At 35.6% G+C, this 21,046-nt stretch overlaps 1 protein-coding gene across 13 annotated transcripts in view; it reads right to left on the reverse strand.

Annotated features, from left to right (window-relative positions):
• The window catches only part of SOX5 (SRY-box transcription factor 5), a 993,366-nt gene that overhangs the window by 649,563 nt on the left and 322,757 nt on the right, over window positions 1-21,046 (reverse strand). For all 13 annotated transcript variants that reach the window (XR_014145609.1, XR_014145610.1, XM_081821346.1 and 10 more), the window contains one exon: window positions 9,870-9,936. The gene's annotated coding sequence lies outside the window, so the exon portion shown is untranslated. The remainder of the gene's footprint in view (window positions 1-9,869; window positions 9,937-21,046) is intronic.

The raw sequence follows: 21,046 nt of genomic DNA on the forward strand, positions 1-21,046 counted from the left end.
ATTTCATTTTGAAATTATTTCATACTTACAAAACATTGCAAAGATAGTAGAGTTCCCAGCTTCCTCACATATTAACATCTTACAAAACCACAGTCCAATTACCAAACCCAAGAAATTAACCTCAATACAATACAGGTGGTTGATCCACAGACCTTACTGAGATTGCAACAACTGTCCCACTAATGTCCTTTCTTGGACCATGAGCCAATATTATCTGTCATGTCTTCTTAGTCTCTTTCTATTTGGGACAATTCCTCAGTCTTTGTGTTTCATGACCTTGACACTTCTTAAGAACACTGCTGAGTTATTTTATAGTATATCCCTTAATTTGAGTTGTCTGATTCCTCATGATAGAATTCATATTATGCATTTTTGGCAAGAACGTGACAGAAATGATTTTTTGTGCCTTTCTCAGTGAATCACAGGAAGGGCACATGATGCCAATACATCCCATTACAAGTGACGTTGACTTTGATTGCTTGGTTTAGGTGGTGCCTGACAGGTTCTTCCACTGAAAAGTTACTACTCTCCCTTTTGTAATTAATAAGTATTTTAAGAGGAGATATTTTAACACCATGTAAGTATCCTATTTATTATCATATTTTCACCACTAATTTACTATCCAGTGGTGATTCTTGCCTGAAATGATTATTACTGTGGTGCTTACCAGATGGTGATTTTCTATTTCCATCATTTTCTGTAGTTATTAACTGGTATTCTACTCTTAGAAAAGAGTTTTTCTCTCCCAGATTTATTTACTTATTCAATCCTTTTTATAGTATCATGAATTATATTGAGTATAAATCAAAACTACCATTATTTTCTCGCTCAAATGTCCTAGACGTGGCCATGAGGAGCCACTTCACCTTGGCTCATGTGTCTTTTCTATGTGTTTCCATCACTTTTTAGGCTTTCCTTACTTTCTTGCACCACAACATGTTCCAGTTTCTCATCATATACTTTTCCTATTCTAGTGCTAGAAACATCCATTTCTATAAGGATTATTGGTTTCTTTTGTTTGAGAATGGTATTTAGAAAACAAAATCTAGGTACTAATTGTGCTCATCACTATTGAGGTATTATTGCTTCTAGGCCTCTCAGTAGATAGAGGTAGGGGGATATATAAGTGCAAGTACACACACACACACAACTATCTATTTTTTTTATCTGTATATCTGTGATACATACTTTGTATATATGCACACACATATCATGAGTTCCTATTGATATCTCAGTTTCCAATTCAGCACCACAGGGTTTGTTCTAGCCCTCTTCATTTCTGTTACAGTGAGAAAAATAGTCATCACTCTCCATAATCCTACAACACATTTAACGCAGTTTCAGGGCACCTGGGTAGCTCAATTGGTTAAGCGACGGCCTTCGGCTCAGGTCATGATCCTGGCATTCCAGAATTGAGTCCCGTATCGGGCTCCCTGCTCAGCAGGGAGTCTGCTTCTCCCTCTGACCTTCCCCCCTCTTGTGCTCTCTCTATCTCACTTTCTCAAATAAATAAATAAAATCTTAAAAAAAAAAAAAGCAGTTTCAGAAATGTTAACTCTGACCCCTACAAAAAACAGAGTCATTAATTTATATCATGTGAAAACAAATTTTCCAATTGCAGAATCTTAGCGTATAAAGTCTGTTTGGCAAAGTTACTTAAATTAGCTCTTTTTCCCCTACCCCATTCATTTGTAATTCTTACAAATATAGTTAAGTTTACTAGATATTTTTGTTTGTTCATTTGTTTTTCATGCGGGGCTCCCTGAACACCCTGGTTCATTTTAATTATTTATTTATTTTTGAGTATGTGAAACATTGACACAATTCCAAAAATCAGAACTACACAAAAATAAATAGATAGATGGATAGATAGCATTCATATAAGTGTCACTCCCCCATCACCCCTTCCACCCTATTTCCATTTTCTCAGTCCCCATTTGCTGAGTCCAACCCCTGTAAGTAACCAATTTCATCATGAGTTTCTGGTGCTTCTTTCCTAGCTGTTTGCCCCAATTAGCAGATATATGTATATTTTCTTATTTCCCTTTCATTCTAGGTAATGTACTTCTGCACTTTTTACACTTGGCAGTATAGCCTGAAAAATTACTCTATATCTATTCATTCTTTTTACAATTGCATGGTACCTCACTATATGGAGATGCTATAGTGTATTAGTATATTCAACTACTCTCCTGAGCATTTAGGTAGTTTTTAATATCCTACAATTATAAAAAATGTCACAATCAATAACCTCGAGCTTATGATTTTCATATTGTTGAAGGTGTCTTCAGGATAAATTCCCAGAAATAGGATTGTTGGGTTAAATGGTATGTATATGTAAATTTGTTAAATATTACTTAATTCTTGTCCAAAGGATTTGTACCAACTTTCATTCCCATTAGCAATGTATGAGAATAAAGCTTGTGTTTTTATCTCTTCCCCCATATCATTTTAGGACAGATGATGAGCAACATTTGAGTGGTTAATTTATGTTTATGTCTTCTCTCTAACTATAGATATTATCTAACCATGGTGCTAACAATCAAAGAAGAGGTTTATATAAATGTAAAGGAAGAAGAACAGAAAGAACAAAGAGCTGGAAAAAATCACTCAAAAAAATTGGTTGCCTTTGATCACAACAGCTCAGGATAGAAGTATATGGCTTAGCATCTTCATTTTGAAAGCTCAACAAACCAAGATTCTGCAGTAATTTTCCCAAGATTAAGCCCTGCGTCCTTTATGTCCCCAAGTGACATACCAATATTACAATTGACACACAGTATTACAGTTATCTGCTCACATGTTTGTCTTACATTAGACTTTATTCAGCAACATGTTTATTTCAACTCCTAGCACAATCAACATATAACACTGATGAAATTTTGTTAAAAGATCATTAAAATAAAAGGAAACATTTCTTCAGTCCTTCCTCTATGCCATATAACATCCTACATGTTTTACACATGTATTGTCTTATTTCATCCTGATAACAATCATACAAAGTTGGTTTTAGTATTACCCCATTTTATAGATGAGAAAACAAAGACTTGGAGAACACACATAACTTGTCTAAGGTGATATATTATGGGGGAAAAAAAAACCCAACTTGGGATTTGAGTAGGATTTGAACTGAGGTCTGTCTCATTCTAAAGCACATCCTGCTTATCTTTCTCCTGGATGGCAGATGGAAATAGAAGCCTTCCTGATGCACCTTACAACACACTTACATAGGCAAGTTTTATTCTGCCTACTGTGAGACCAGAGCTAATTCTATATTAAGGATTTCATTCTTGAAAGGTGGTGGTTTTAATGGTTTGCGAATAGACTCTGAAAAAGCTTTCTGAGATTTTTACCTTTTGGCAAACAAAGCTTTGGCTCCTCTGCTCCATGCACACATTTATTATACCCTTGTGACTGTGGTTTATGTGCAAGCATCTTATTTAAAAGAGTTTTTAAAAGACTGAAATGTGATTTCCTTTCTGACAGCAAAGGAAAAATAAAAAGATGTTCCTTGCCCTCCTGTTCTAATCTGTGTTTGGAAGTCAAGTCTGCAGTTCCCAGAACTCTATCACCAGCTTGTTACATTTCCATAAATCTGTCTAAGAATACAACACTGTTCACCCAAAAAAATGTAATATAAACTGTAAAACAAATGCACAGGATACCTGAATCCAATTCACCCTCATTTTGTATGTAAGTGAAAATAAAGCGATGCTTTAACTCTTAGAAATGACAATATCACGTTATTTAGATAAGTGCCACCAAATCATTATTGAAATTCTGATAGCATTTGCCTTACTGGTAAAAGAAAATTACCTGTAATGCATAGTTTAAATAATTACTTTTAAACAAAAGCTTCTTTTCTGCATTGCTTATTTATCTTTTGAGACCAACTCAGCAGGGCTATGTATTTTATTAAAATTGCCTTCAGACTGCTAATGGCAGGGCGTCTGTTAGCACAGGAAAAGTGATGGCAGTTTGACTCCTATTCCTAATATTGGGAGTTAGTCCAGACACTTAAGAGCCAGAACTCTGCTGTGCATTTGACTATGTTATCAACACTTTACTTGCTAATGATACTAGTGACAGCATTTCAATATGATGGGTCAGACTTAAATAGGAAAGCCTGTAATTGTGCTTACAGAACCAAAGAAACTCCCTCCCTCCTCCTCCAAAAAATCCCTTTTATCAGCAGATCAGCTGGTGTTAAGCTTCATGACTGGGAATTATTTGGTAAGCTTCTGCGCAATATTTTTTTTCCTTCTCTGCTTCCCACCTTGAATGGGGAGCCTCCAACAGCACCTGATATCTCCCTGTTCAGAAAATGACAACTGAAAGCCCTCCTGTGGTGCAACTGTGTGCCAACTACCCAGCAGAAGGTCACACTGATGACTCCCCTGTGGCTTTTATTTTCCCCAGGGAAATCCACAGCCAGGGCTGACTGCTTGCCAAATATGCTGAGTGCCACAAACCAGCAGTGCTAAGAACCCCCCATCTTTCTTGATGGGAAGCAGGAAGCAACTGTTCTGAACACCTGTGTCAGCTCCTGTTCCTGGGGACACCCCAGGCAAGCACTCATTCAGCATTCAGGGATAGGGCTCCCCTCCTCTGACTGGCACTTCTGACCAAAAACTTCTTCTCAGTAGTCACATGATAATAGTTGTGTTTGTCAGATCTCTATAACATCGGCGTGTTTAACTACTGTTAAGGAGGATGATTTAAATCATCCGTGAGTTAAATATTTTACTCTATGTGTCTACAGGGAATCAGCACAATGAATGTACTTCCTGTTATTGTACAAGTAAGAACAACATTCTCCATCACTTCCTTTTATAACTAATCCAACGAACTCAAGGAAGAGGAGACTTGGTCTGAGCTGTGGAAAAGGCATGATGCCATAGAGAGACAAGATCTAAATCAGTCTTTTTTCCTATAGCTGACGGAGAATAATATGCTCAGTTCAACCAGTGAAAATTCTAGTCAAGTACGGGATGGAGAAAAAGTCAGGCAATATAAATAAAATTGCCTGCCACAGGTTAAGACTCAATGAGAATATATGAATGAATGCACAATCAAATGAATGGACTCCTAAATTATTTTCAACACCTCAAAAAATTCTATAATTCAGAAATGATTACATTCCATTGAGCCCATAAAGCCTGCATTTAGTGTCTACTATTTGCAGATCACTCAGGCCAGGCCTGTGCAGAGATTAAAAATAAATAAATGAATAAATAAACCAAAGCCTACTTCAGAACCACACAGCTTGTCAAGCAGCAGAACTACAATTCAAACTTCAGAGTTTCTTGTATTTTGACTATTCCATTTGATTTTCTCCAAAATTCCACATGGCATTCAGACCCTTGGTCTTTCAGTGTATTCCCTCAGCCCAGATTGCCCTTCTTCCACTAAAGAGGAAACTTGTGCTGTCAAGTTTAAATTCATATAGCTTCATCCTCAACTTTCCTGTCATGTTCCAGAATCTCTGCATGGATACTTCTTCAATATATCAACACTGGCATCTCAAATGTTAAGACTCTCAAAACAATCCGTGTCTCTCCACTAACAAAAATATAAGTAAATAAGTAAAAACAACTAACTTTTTCTCATTTCCTACATCCATGATTTGCATGACTTTTATTTCAGTTACTCAAGATTTAAATTCATCCCTTACTGCTCTAGTAAGTTAAACTCTATTGATTCCATCTTTGAATTTCTGCTTGTATTTGTCCCCAGGTGTTTTTATCTTGATCCCGGCTTTCTGGATCTCTTGCTTGATGACTGTACTGGTCTCCTCTCCTCCCCTTGTAACCTCTCCCCTTTCAGTCAATCCCATACTGCCACCACATTAATTAATTAATACAAGGCACAGACCTAATCATCACCCATATTCTCTAAACAAATCAACAAAAATTTTCAATAACTTCCCAAGTCATGTTGAGTTAAACGTGAAATCACCAAAGTAAGAGTCAATGTCCTCTTTAAAGACTTTGAATTGTAAAGTCTCTTTATGTTGTAAAGAGTTCAACATATATTTACAGTCATTATTCCCTTTTTGTATACCTTGTGCTGCATGAAAACTTACTCAAGCCCAGAGACAGTTCAGACACCAGGACCTTAAATATATACTAGGCAATCTTCCCCTCTCTAGCTAAGATCTCTGCTAGGGTAATCACATGCATCCTTTAAGACCCAGCTCAAGTGCCCTCTTGTCTATGAATGAAACTTTCTTTCTCTTCCCTACAAACCCTCATAGAATGTTACGTTGTAGCTCTTGTCTAGTCTTTATGACATTATATCTCACATTATAATATTTGGTATTCGATCTTCAATCTAAATTCATTCAACACGTGCTATAAGCAAAGCACTTTGAAAGGTGCGTTAGGGTTATAGTAGAGAACAAAACAGATTCACTTCCATCAAAAAGCAAAGAGAAAAAAGCCTTTCAAAAAAAAAAAAAAGTGTGATGGAGGATATAGAGTCATTCAGGCAGTTGAATGAACTCAAGGACCAAACAAGATAATGACTAAAAATTGTCATTTGGATTTAGTGTGATGGAAGTAACTGATACCTTAGCAAGACCTGGCATGATAGAAGTGAAGAGGATTGGGAGTGGGTGGGAAGAAAGAAAACGGAGGCAGGAAGTTGAAAGTTCAGGAAACATGTATGAAGGGAGTGGTGGCTGGAGAAAGAAGTAGGATCAAAGGGAAGTTTTTGTCAATTTATTTATTTTAAGGTGGGAAATTTCAGCACCTGTAAATATTAAAGCTTCCAGTAAAGAAGCTGAAGCTTCTTTATGCTGAAGAATCAGCATTTCTGAAACTGCCAAAAGAAGTGAGGCATAAGCATAGGTGGAGGAACTGGCCCTTCTGGGAGAAGGAAAACCTCCTGCACTGCCTGTGGCAGAGAAGGACCTGAATCAGCCCCAGATTCAAGGAGAATTGCAGGTGTCTATGTGAAGTTGAGGTAGGCATGCCCTCTCCTTCAGTATATAATTCACAGAATAATTTCTTTATTTCTCATTTAATCATAAAGGTGATTCTTACAATTAAAAAGCAAAGAATTTAGAATAAGTAAAAATTTTTTATTTATTGCATGAATATTCTGATAGCCAAATGATGGAAATCTAAGCTTAGATACAAGCTTAGTTATCATTTTAAAACAGTTTATTAACATATTGATTTAAAGGTTTGAAAGCTTTATGGTAAACCATTATTTGGCAGCTGGAAACTGCTGCCACAAGACTGATAACAGAAGGCAACCCCTAAATTCCTCTTTTCATATTACTTGGATGCTTTTACAGGATAGTAGGGAGAATTTTAGAAGCAACTCTTCCTTCCAAGTATCAATAGTATCTTCTCTTAACTGATAAATTTTATGAAAATAAATATGGAGATTTTCCTCTGTTGTTTATATGAGATAATCTCCCTTATTTTCTCATTTATATTAAAAATGGCCACCTTTAGTGTCGGCAACTCTTAATTCAAACAATTTTTATTTACCATCTAGTACGTGCACACTGGCTTAACAACTGTAAAAGAACTGCAGAGATAACAGTAACAGTACGCTTCTCCCTCTGGGGGAAGCCATGTGGATCACTTCTAGGCAAACACGTTTAAGACCCCAATTCAGCTGGTAAGTTTCAGAGCTGGTTCCAGAATTTATGCCCTCTAAATCCTACTAAGTTTTTTTTTTAAATACTCCATGCTTCCTCTTCATAAATAGTCTAATAGATCATGTGATAATTGTAATAAAACTATCACATAATTTCAAGCCTCTTCCCGTACAAATAGAAGGTAAAATTCATGACTTGTTTGTGGACTTAGACAAGGCTATGTAGTTTTGGTTGAAATTATAAATGACAAACAAATGGGGAAATCAGTATGCAAAGCTACAGTCAGATGCACATAATTTTTAAATATTACATATCATTGTCATTAATGTCCCTATTATAAAACAATAAGTTATTATACACTGCCAAAAAACACGATTCAAATTCAAAAGAATTATGCAAATTAAGGAAATGGAAAAGAAAAATGAGAGCTGCACTATTTAACATTAGCTCCTGGAACACAATCATCAGTCAATATCCTGATCCATCCAGATCAGACAATTGCCCTGATCATTGTTAATTTAAGTCTATTTTCATTCATAATTTATATTCTGTATCTAAAGAGAAAATTTTAAAATGCTTTATATACCTAGTAAGTCTGAGTGATCCTTAAAACATGTGAGCCACGTGATGTCCCTTATTGGCTAAAATCTCTTTAATGGTTTCCATCTCACTCAGAATGATAGTCAAGATCCTACTGAGCTCTACCAGGCTCTCTATGATAGACACCACTTTATCCTTCCCATTCTCAACTCTTAGTTGTCCACTCCTTACTCTTTCCCTGCCACACTGCCTTTCTTGATAATCTTTCAACATACCAACTATAAGGAGTGTCTCTTCACCCATCTATATCGGTATGGTTCCCTCTCTCCATTTAGGTTTGTGCTTCATTTACTCCTTGACAGAAACACCTTCCTCAGACATATCTGAAACAGTCTCCCATCATTTTCTATTTACTCTGCTATATTTACTTCTCAGTATGTATCTTTATTAACATATACAGATGACTCTTGAACAACGTGGGTTTGAACTGCATGGGTCTACTTATACTTTTTTGCAGGACTCATACCTAAGTTAGCTAAGAACAGAGACTTGAGCATATGCATTGCATCAAGATATACTTGAAATTATCTCTCCTTTAAGCTGGAGGCTAGTGTTCTCTCAATACATAACAATAATAATCTGTCTGGTCTCTAATGCTAATGCTAAGAAATAACTAAATCCCTGAATCATCCAGGCAGAAGAACTTTAAGCTTAGCTCCTTTCTGAATAAGACTTTTTACTAGAAGAGATGTGATCAGACTGAAGGACAAAAGCATCTATCCCTCTGTGATGAAAACTGAAAAAACCCAATAGAAGTTGCTCTATAAAAAACCTGGATATGGAGGAGTTAAGTTATACTCCAGGAGAGTTGTGGAAGTGATAGCCATGACAGAGAGGTAAAGGATCCCCAAGCTTCTATAAATAACTAAGCAATTATACTGAGAGATGTAACCACTGTTCAAGACAACTGGGAGACTTCTTTGAAGCAGGAGATGAACACAAACCCATTAGTCACTCATGGGGACACTCAGGGCAATGGAGATCCCAAAGGCCAGCATGGCTTCAGCTGACAGAGGAATGGGACTAACACTAAACTTTCCACAATGGTGACAAATGTTCATAGTAGACCCTTTGACTGTTGGATCTTTCCATTTACATAGAAATTGTATTTTAATTAAACTTCACTTTACACATGGTAGTCAACATTCAGTAGTTAAGATTAATGTAAGCAAACAGATTGACTCTGAAGTGTCAAGAGCTTTTAGAGGTGGATCCAAGCCCAGAGAATACAACAGAAAAGAAAGGAAACGACTTTCATGATGCAAGTGTTATTACAATTACTTAATGTTACTACAATTACTTACTAACATTTTATATGTTTAAAGTTTTGATTCTGGAAAAGTTATCAAGAAATCTTCATTCAAAAACAGTTTATGTGAGAATAATAGAAATCCGGGTATTTATATAACTTATTGGGTAAGAAATTTTCTTCTATTCCTGAAAAATTATTTGAATTATTTTTTTAAATCTTCAAATCCTGAAAAAAAGGATACCCAAATGCTGGACTTTTTATATAAAGGTGTTAGTCATGATTTGCAAAACTGAGAACATTCCAAGTAAGCACGTCCAAGCAATAAACAAGTGGCAAGAGACTTGAGAACTCTAGAATTGATGGCAAAAGAATAATCAGCAAATGATAAACAAATGTCCTGACCTGCTCAGTCTCCCAGTCCAATCTCTCCCACTCCTGATGTCCTTGATGTTATCTATTTCTTGCAAAGCTAAAAAAAAATAAAATAAAATAAAGGAAAGAAAAGTAGTGAGAAATCAAAGTAATTCCAAATGTTTTAGAGTTAAACAAAGTTTCTACTACAAAACTTTGGAAGAAATATTAAATAATTTAATCATAACAACTTTTTCTAGATCAGATTCACAGCCACACAGTCAGATGCATAAGACTGTGCCAGTTAGTGTTGATGAATGAATAATGAATGAACAACTAAAAAACAAATTTTATAAATGACAGTCAAGATATAATGACAGTTGAAATGTAAAAATGCGAACCAGTTATTTTGGAGCTATATCAATTAAATCGCTTTTAAAAATCTTTATATTATTAATTTATTCATATAAGCACATGCATAAATATGAACCCTGGGCCTAGTTTTATAGAGAAAAACAATTGTAACCTTCTTTATAGTCCTTGATGGTTAACTTAAAATACACTTATAAGGCAACATTACTCACAGCTAGAGTACTATGGAAAACATCCTAATGGGCATTAAGATTTATTAAATACAGACTATTACTTATCAGGGAACAGTGCTATGTTATACTAGGAGAGTAAGTTGTATAAGAATAAAAGTTTACAAACTCACTGGATAATTTCTAGATTAAAAACAGTATGAATAAAAACAGCAAAATAAAAGCAGAAACACCTTATTTATACCCAGTTGCTCTTTCATAGTCATACTCCAGTGTGATAAAGACCAGGTTTGTTTTTTGGGGGTTGGGGGGTTTTGTTTTGGTTTGGTTTTAGAGAGGGAAGGGGGGAGGGGCAGAAGGAGAGGGAGAGAGAGAATCTTAAGCAGGCTCCATGCCCAGTGCACAGTAGGGCTCCATCTCACAACCTTGAGGTCATAACCTGAGCTAAAATCAGGAGTCCGATGCTAAACTGACTGAGCCACCTAGGTGACTCAAAGACCATGGTTTAATCATTGGTCCTATGACAGAAGAGCTATATGTCTTTGGAAATTTATCAACCCTTGTGGAAGCTTATTTTCTTGATCTATAAAATGGTTTCATTTCATTTTGTCATGAATTCAGAAACCCCCCAAAATCAATACGTACAACTCTTTTATCATGATTTTATTATTTCCTTACAGATGTAGAATAATTTTTATAAGGATAAGTTCATCACCTATTCTACCTTTTTAAGCTTTGGTCCCCAAAATGTTTAGTTCTATCGTTTCAAAATGTTTAAACATGTGTTCATGATTTTTGTGACACTGCAACATGATTATTAAATAGTATAAATATAAATTATATAAATTTTATGCCCTGGGATGGTGGAGTTACCTGTGTCATTAACTGGATTATGTAGTTGGTATTTTAAAAAGACTTAAAAATGTGGGCGCCTGGGTGGCTCAGTTGGTTAAGCAACTGCCTTCGGCTCAGGTCATGATCCTGGAGTCCCTGGATCGAGTCCCGCATCGGGCTCCCTGCTCGGCAGGGAGTCTGCTTCTCCCTCTCCCGCTCCCCCCTCTTGTGCTGTGTCTCTAAAATAAATAAATAAAATCTTTAAAAAAAAAAAAAAGACTTAAAAATGATACTTTTAGGAAAATAGAATTCTACTTCTAGAATATTGGTCTTACATACTATAATCACAGGTTTGGAGGTGATCTAGGCCCAGACTACTTGCATAACTTTTGATTATTAGTTTATAAAGACTTTTCATTTTTAAAAGCCTCAATAATTTTGGGTGACTTCTGGAGTACCTAAATTCTTTTAAAGTATATAAAACAGTAAAAAGAAATAATACACCAAGACCTGCTGGGATTTATCCTAGGAATATAAAATTGGTTTAACACTTAAATATCAAATAATGGAACATACTATATTAATAAAATATAAAATCATACAATCATTCAATAGATGTGAATAACATCTGACAAAAGTTCAATACCTTTTCATGATAAAAACACTCAATAACCTAGCAATAGAAGAAAACTTCCTTAATCTAATACAGAGAGCATCTACAAAAAAACCTACAACTATCATACTTAATGGTAAAAGACTGACTGGTTTCCCCCCAGATCAGGAATAAAACAAGGATGTACACTCATACCACTTCTATTCAGCATTGTAGTGGAGATTACAGCCAGGGTTGTTAATAAAGAAAAAGAAATAAAAAAAATCCAGATTGAAAAGGAAGAAATAAAACCATCTATTTATAGATAATACTATTTTTATTTAGAAAATCTAAAGGAATTCACTGAAAACACTATTAGGAAGGAAGGAAAGAAGGAAGAAAGAAAGGGAGAGAGAACGAAAGGGAAAGAGAAAAGAAAGAAAAAGAAATCTGGTCTACCTTCCTGTTTCCTGCCACAGAGCTTCAAAAACTTTTGGAATTCACTGAGTGATAGATATGCCTTTGTTACGCTATGACTTGACTCATAACAGAGCCCCTAGATAGCTGCAGGATGGGAGAGGTTGTGAAAAAAAGCAATCATGTGATTTGAGGACTGGAACTTTTCAGGACCCTACCATCCCAGACTCTGAGGAGAGGAGAGGGGCTGGAGATTGAGTTTAATCACAAGGTTAATGATTTAATCAATCATGCCTATGTAATGAAACCTCAAGAGAAGCTCTAAAACAATGAGACTCAGAGAGCTTCCTGGTTGGTGAACATATTGATATATGAGGGGGTGGTACACCCTGACTCCACAAAAGCAAACTCCTGTGCTCGAGACACTTCCAGATTTGTCCTATGTATTTCTTTATCTGGGCTATTCATTTGAAGCCTTTATAATAAAACATTAATAATAAGTATAGCAGTTTCATGAGTTTGATGAGTCATCCTCGTGAATTACTGAAGCTGAAGGAGTGTCATGAGAACTCCCAATTTTGTAGCCAATTCTGCCAGGCAGAAGTACCCATTGCCTGGGGACCCCACTTGCAGTTACCTTCTGAAGTAAGGACAGTCATTGGGGACCTTACTCTTTAATTTCTGGGATCTGATGCTAATTCCAGATAGTGCCAGATTGAACTGAATGATAGGACACCCAGTTGACATCTGAGAATTACTATTGGAACACAATAGTCTTTTCAACAAATGGTTTGGGGAAAACTGGATATCCATATGCAAAAGAACAGAATTGGACCCCTACCTATAAATAAAGTAAAAAGGCAACCTATAGAATAGGAGAAAATATTTGCAAATCATACATCTAATAAGGACTTATATCCAGAATATATAAAGAACTCTTTCAACTCTATAATAAAAAGTTAAGCAACCCAATTAAAAATGGGCAAAGAATCTGAATAGGCATTTCCCCAGAGAAGATATATAAATGGCCAATTAACACATGAAAGATAATAACATCATTTAGCCATTAGGAAAATGCAAGCCAAGACCACAATGATATACCACTTCACATCCACTAAGATGACTAATAAAAAAAGATAGGTAATAATAAGTGCTGATGAGATTGTAGAGAGATTGTACATCAAATGTACATCAAATGTAAGAATGTGAAATTCTGCAGGTGCTTTGGAAAATAGTTTGGCAGTTCCTGAAAGGTTAACTATAGAGTTACCATATGACCCAGCAATTTCACCCCAAATACAGACACAAAAGAAATGAAAAATGTCTGTCTATATAAATACTTGTACATGAATGTTTATAGCAGCATTATTTATAAGAGCCAAATGAGGCAACAACTTAAATGTCCATCAACTGATGAATGAATAAACAAAATTTAGGTATATCCATACAATGGAATATTATTCAGCCATAAAAAGGAATAAACTACATGTTAAAACATGGATGAACCTTGAAAAGATACCAAAAGAAAGAAGCCGGTAACAAAAGACTATCTATTGTATGATTCCATTTATAAGAAATGCTCTGAATAGGTAAATCTATAGAGACATAGAGACATATTAGTGGTTACCTAGAGTTACAGAGGAAGCAAATTTGGAGTGGGGGTTGACTACTAATGAGTATGGAGTTTTTGTCAGATTAAAATGTTCTCAAATTATATTGTGATGATATTGAACAACTCCTTGATTTACTAAAAAACACTGAATTGCACGCTTTAAATGAGTAGGTTGTAAAGTATATAAACTATAACTCAACAAAACAGTTTTTTACAAACTACATAGTACAAAACAAAGACACATTAATATAATTTTGTTCCCATTTTTAAATGGAAAAGTACCCCCATCTGCCTTGAAAAATCTAAACATGTTAAGATAATACAAAAGAAATTTTATATTTTGATAGACTATTTCTTGACAGATAACATTAATGGCAGGCCAAGTTTAAATACCAACAATAAAATAATAGGAAGATATTCTACTTTTAAACTAGTCGTCAGAGATTAGTCTTTCAATAGAGTTCAAGTATTATAATACAATCCAAGTATAATTGTTACTTTATCAGCACTGATAGTGAAGGGAAAAATTTATTAATCCAAACTATGGCAATAGTTCAGAATACAATTCGTTAAAAGTTGGAAATCACATAGATACTTAAGGATCTCAGAATTCTCCATTTAAGAATGACTGTTATAAAACTTTAGCTGCCAAACAAAACTAGGTAAGTATACGAGGAAACATATACTTTAAAAATATCAGATTTCAGTGACATAAAATTGAACTTTCCCAATACTACCTATTTAACTTTTAATTTTAATATGAATTCATTAAAAAATAGAGGCTACATTATCCTGTAAGACCATTTCACATTTACTTAATTTCATAATGGTAAGAGTGATATGATTAAGCAGCTTGATCCATTCCAGTTATACAACCTACAGTGGCTAATCCCTTTATTTAATACATGTTTGACTATTCATGTATATTTTCTGCTATTGAAATTTAAATAAGGCTCCCTTCCCTTCTCTAAAGTGGGTGCACACATTGCTTTAACTTAAATTGGGGATTTGCTGAATAACAGCCATCTATTCTCTCATCTATTCCACAAAAAGTTACTGAGTACTTATCATCAGATATTGATTATGTTATAAAGTAAAATACAGAGATAAATAGCACATGTGTTTTGGGATGATCCAGAATTGACTATGAGTTCAGGGCTCGACTTATAGGTGGCAAAACCTTTCTCAACCTTAGCTTCCTCATCTTTAAGGTGATAATTAATTGAACTAATGAGTTTACAGAACCCAAAAATCAACATTAATTTCTCTTTTTTGGTTTACTCTGAAGGCTAGTAAGATTAATCACACATGGATTCTGCACTTCAGAAATTAATAGTACAGCAGATATTATAATGTGTATAAATAAATTAATTAAGGTGAAAAATTAAGTAGGAATTTATAGTGATAAAATAAGATGTGAGGTGATCCCTACCAGATATACATAATAGAGCATCATCACTATCACCAAATGGAAATAGTATTATGTAGTTGACTAGCAAGCTAATTAAGCAATTATTAAGTAAAAAAACAGAAGATCAATAATCTTAATTTGTTCCCAGGAAATTCTGAGTAACTGCAAGTAAAGCTGAACATTATAGAAAAGATGGTTACTTCTTAGTATCATTCCTTAAGATAATGAATAAAAATACCACAATTCCTCTATTGAGAATTTGTTAAGTCTGGCTATCCTAGCTCCAGCACTTATTCATGACCACTGGAAAGTTACTTTATGTCTTGGTTCCTTCATTTTCTCATCTTTTAAATGGGAATGATAATAATGTGTGCCTTAGGGTGGTTAGTAGTATTAAATGAGTTAATGCATGTCAAGTGCAAGAGGTTCTAGTACATTGAGTACCACTGAGTATTACTGTAGATAGTCAGGGTTATATCATCTTATTACTCTTATTATAATCTTTTGTGCCATAGCAAGAATGTACAGATATTTTATTTTTATTCTTATTATTTTTTTTAAGATTTTATTTATTTTATTTATTTATTTGACACAGAGAGAGACAGCGAGAGAGGGAACACAAGCAGTGGGAGTGGGAGAGGGAGAAGCAGGCTTCCCGCCGAGCAGGGAGCCCGATGCAGGGCTCGATCCCAGGACCCTGGGATCATGACCTGAGCCGAAGGCAGACGCTTAACGACTGAGCCACCCAGCCGCCCCTGTACAGGTATTTTAATTAAATTTTAGTTACCATTCAATGGGAAGACAAAATGTTGTAAGTGAAGATTACTCCTAGATGCATACTGGAAAAATGAGGACTTTTCCTATCACTTATAATGGCCTGCAGTTCTATGACTATCTCGACTATACTATGTACCTTTGCAATGGGCGGAGAATGAAGAAGCAGTTCTCCCAAAGGAAAGGACGTGTATGGGTAATGCAGCATGCCGAAATACAAAACAACGGTTGCCTACCTACATCTACTATGTAAATAGGGATAGTCTTTACTGTAATTTGTTTTTTTTTTTAATTTAACTGAACTCAAGATGTTGAACAAAGGAGTGATTTATATAAAATTAGAACTCTTTGATCAAAAAGTCCTTATAAGACTGAAGGGAGTTTCCTCTCCCTCACCTTCCACAGCTAATTAACCATTGAACCATGCTAATCCCATCTCTTAAATATCTATAAAATCTGTTCCTTCCCCTCCATTTCTCTAGCTATTGCCCTTCTCTACACTCTTGTTCTTCTCTCACTTTGACTACAGTAAGTTCCTCAGCTATTCTCATTGCTCCTGTCCCAAACACTACACATGGGACAACTTGAGCATGTTGTGCCATTCTCTACCTGCTCTCCCTCAAGACTCAACCCAATTATTTCACCTTCTCAAATGAAGTCTTTCCTAACTCTCCAAGGAATACTGAAGAACTTCTCATTTCACAGGACCCACAAATGGTAAGTTAGCATACATATGGAAGTATCCAATTATGAATTTTACCAAATTAGCACAAGTTTTTATTATAAAAACCCATGCTGGAAAGGTATGGTAAAGTCAGGCTTTCATATGTGGTTAGTGAAAGTTGAAGTGGTTCAAATATTTGGATCATACGTATCAGCAATCTTACACATATTCATATATAAATTTATTTCTGAGATTATACCCTGAGGAAATAATTATTTTTTTATATTATATATTATATATATAATATATATATATATATAAAATATAAAAGGAATGAGTCCAAATGGAAGTGGTTCAAATATTTGGATCATACGTATCAGCAATCTTACACATATTCATATATAAATTTATTTCTGAGATTATACCCTGAGGAAATAATTATTTTTTTATATTATATATTATATATATATAATATATATATATAAAATATAAAAGGAATGAGTCCAAATGGCTAACAATAGGGCATTGGTTAAATAAACTATGGATCATTTCCCTACTAATTGGCTCAGGAAAATGAGGCTTAGTAATTAGCAGAGCCCAGATCCATATACACAATCCTGTGATTCCAGCATCCAAAAGTTCCTAAACACAAATCTTGTTTGAAAATATTAATGTTCGAAAATACTAATTTGGTTTACTAGGCAGAGTTCTGTGGTTTATATAACCAAGGACACACATGCACACATACACGATATAAAAATGACCCAAAGGAGAAAAAAATGACTCAAAGGGTAAATGCCAAAATGTTACAATGTTAATTTTAGAATTACAGGAATTTCTTACTTTCTTCTTTTGCTAATCTACATTTTCTAAACATTTCATCAATAAACTACATAACTTTTATAATAACCAAAAGACTTACATACAAACTGTATGCTGCTATTTAAGTGATGGAAAGAAAGGATTTTTCCAAAGATTCTGAGTTGGCACCTCATAATAATCTGACCTCATAATAATTTAATCTTTCTCTTCAGCACACAGAAGCCCTCTAGGGGTTCCTATCCAGGTTCATTTCCTGTGTAGTAGCCAAAAGTCTTTAAAAAAAAAAAACCCATTTATTGACTCATTTTACTATGTGTTAGATACCTTATCTACACTAGCTCCTTACTTCACAACCACCTATGAAGTGTGCATTATTAATACTTAACGAATGAGGATACTGAGTTGAACTTAATTGTCCATAGTTACATGGTCAGCATGTGGCAGATCTGGGACTTGAACCCAAGACAGCCTGACATCATAATCCATTTTCTCTCCAATAGACCACATATACCTCTTCAAAATATACCTATGTATTAATTCCCCACTTCATTTTAAGTGTTTGTTAATATATCAAATAAAGTAATTATTACTAGTATGGAAATGAGCTAGTCAGGTTACAGTGGAAAAAATACAAGAATTGGAGGCCTCCCCCCACCACCTGTCACTACCCCCTTCTTCCTTTTATTTCCTGCATAGCACTTACCATCTCTAAAATTAGTTTTATGACCTTACCTATTTTCTTCATTGCTTTACCTCTAGCATCTAGAACAGTGCCTGACTTAAATTGGAGTTTAATACTTAGTAAATGAATAAACAAATGTATTCATGAGAACAGGTGACAATTCCTCTAGGCTTTTAAATTCTCATTTCTTTAATGGAAAACTGCCTAAGGTGGTTTTTTAAAATTTTATTATGTTATCTTAATCACCACACATTACATCAGTAGTTTTTGATGTAGTGTTCCATGACTCATTGTTTGCATATAATACCCAGTGCTCCATTCAGTACGTGCCCTCTTTAAAACCCATCACCAGGCTAACCCATCACCCCAGCCCCTCCCCTCTAGAACCCTCAGTTTGTTTCTCAGAGTCCATAGTCTCTCATGGTTCATCTCCCCCTCCGATTTCCCCCACTTCATTTTTCCCTTCCTACTATCTTCTTCTTTTTTTTAAACATATAATGTATAAGGTTTTTATAAGCTTAAATTCATTCAGTCAAACTACTTATTGAGCACCTACTATATGGCAGATATCTAAGCAAGATGATAATTACAGCAAACAAAACAACAGACAAAAATCTCTCATGCATCTTATACTCTGGTAAGTGAAGAAAGACAAGAATACAACAAAATACGTTAGATGGTGATCAGTACTTTGGAGACAAAACAGCTTGTTTGTAGGAATCTGAGAGGAGACTCTGCAACTGGGTAACTGAGAAAGAAGACATTCGAGTAGGGAGGTGAAGGAGTAAGGCATGCATACTGGGGAAAGAACTTTTCAGGTGGTGGGAATAGCATGCTGGTGTGACTATTTTCGGAGTGGCTGTAATGCAGTAAATGAATGAGAATTAACAGGAAATGAGATCAGATAAGTAAGGAAGGGGCAAGGATGGGTTGTGTAAAGCCTTATAGGCATTGTAATAATACTGGCTTTTATTCTCAGAGAAATTAGCAGCCATTGAACGGGTTTGAGCAAAAGTGGAACATTCTGTGACTTAGGTTTTTAATGCGCTCAGCATTTCTCAGTGGAGTTGCTACTGGTATTTTGGGTGGGCAACTCCTCTTTGTCCTGACCATTGAGCCCACGGTTGGTCATTTAGCACCACTAAATGCCAGTAGTTATCCCCAGACCTTTTGACAACTAAAAATGCCCCCACTTATTTTCAGAGCTATGTTATAAATCAACTGAAGGTAGGTTTAAAGAGCCTATTTTAATATTCCAGGCAATAGTTTGTGTTATCTTGAGCCAAAAATGTAATGGTAAATTCAGGATATATATTTTTGCAGATAGGATTTGCCAGTGAATTGGATATGGATGTGAGTGAAAGCTAGAAGTCAAAGGATGACTCCCAGGTGTTTGGAATCAGCAAACAGGATGGAGTTGCTATTCACTGAAGTCGTGAAGACTGAATATGGATGAAGCAGCTTTGGTGAAGAAAGCAGGAATTCAGTCAAGACACATTAAGAACCACTATGTAAAAACAGATATATCTATATTTTATGGGAGAATTTTGTAAAATGGGGTAATGGGCACTACTGCTGAACTGATGGATTTTATTAGGGTGTGTTGGATAGAGTTAATAGAAATAAATATTAGGTAAGTGAATAAATGATTACTAATAGCTAATAGTAATGGATTAACCAATGTAAGCATTCAGATTATGTCAAGAAAAGTTTTTCTTTTCTTTTTTTTAAATATAATCCAAAGGAATGAGTCTAATTGTGGAATTTCAAATGATAAATGGTTTGGAAGTAGGCAGGCTTTTAATGCTGTTAAAATCCCACCAGGCCCATATTGCATGGAGTAGATGTCCTACAGTGAAATTAGGCTCAGCCTTGGGAAAACAGTGGGTGCTCAACTGTCCTGTACCTCATACTGACTAAGCACCACCACTTCCAACACTGTAGAGTCAACAGTCAATAAATGCAAACTTTTCTACATCCATGGACAATTTAAGGATTTCAGAGGAAAAGCTGAATCTAGACATGGTTTAGACACTATCAGTTAAATTTAGTCGTTCTTCCAGAGACAGAACAAATAATCTGAATCGACACGATGAGCTCATTGATACAAACACACAATTTGGAGTTGGCAGGAGGAAGTGTCCAATTGCATCACTGCTGGAACTTTTCCCTAGCGATAGGATTCTACCTGCTCATATGAGTAGAAAAGTCACATTTTGAACAGCAATGCTCATCATAGAAACATGACATTTCCCTCCAAATGTGTTGAATGACCAAACTCTTATCATCAGAACAGTTTCATTCTCTTTGGATTTATATCACATTTATGAACAGTCTCTCCCAGTATTTTCTATTAATATCCCCCATGATGTGACACAAGGGAGCTATCTGCCTTCAAAAAGAAGTCCTCGTGCTCACACCTACCCAAGCACACTTGGCTTCCTTCAGAACATGGCATCCTTGTGCAGACTGACTTGGCTTGTGGCTGGACATCCACCCCCTTTCTCTCTGTAACAGTAGCGGAGGGCAAGTGGATGCCATGCTTCAGTCAACGTGCATCTCCAATCACCGGGCAGCTCAAGAAGTTAGAAGGTTCATGCAAAGGTGGTCACCTGAATTGAAGTGGGAGGACTGTGATAAAGAAGAACTAGTGGCAGACAGATGCCCCATGGGCTTCACATTGTTGTTTCACAGAAGGACATACTGTGTCATAATGAATTACCGCTAATTTGAGCCAGCAGTACTGTTAGATTGAGCCCAGCAACCCAGAATGACAAACAGTGCCTGCAAGATCATCTAATGAGGGGACAAGGCTGCTCCCGTAGCACGGCTTCACTCAATTAGTGGACAAGGCTTTTAATGCCGCTCCGCACAACTA

The sequence above is a fragment of the Leptonychotes weddellii genome, chromosome 5 (genome assembly GCF_054177405.1).
Source record: "Leptonychotes weddellii isolate Sample4059 chromosome 5, ASM5417740v2, whole genome shotgun sequence".
Classification (NCBI taxonomy): Eukaryota; Metazoa; Chordata; class Mammalia; order Carnivora; family Phocidae; genus Leptonychotes; species Leptonychotes weddellii.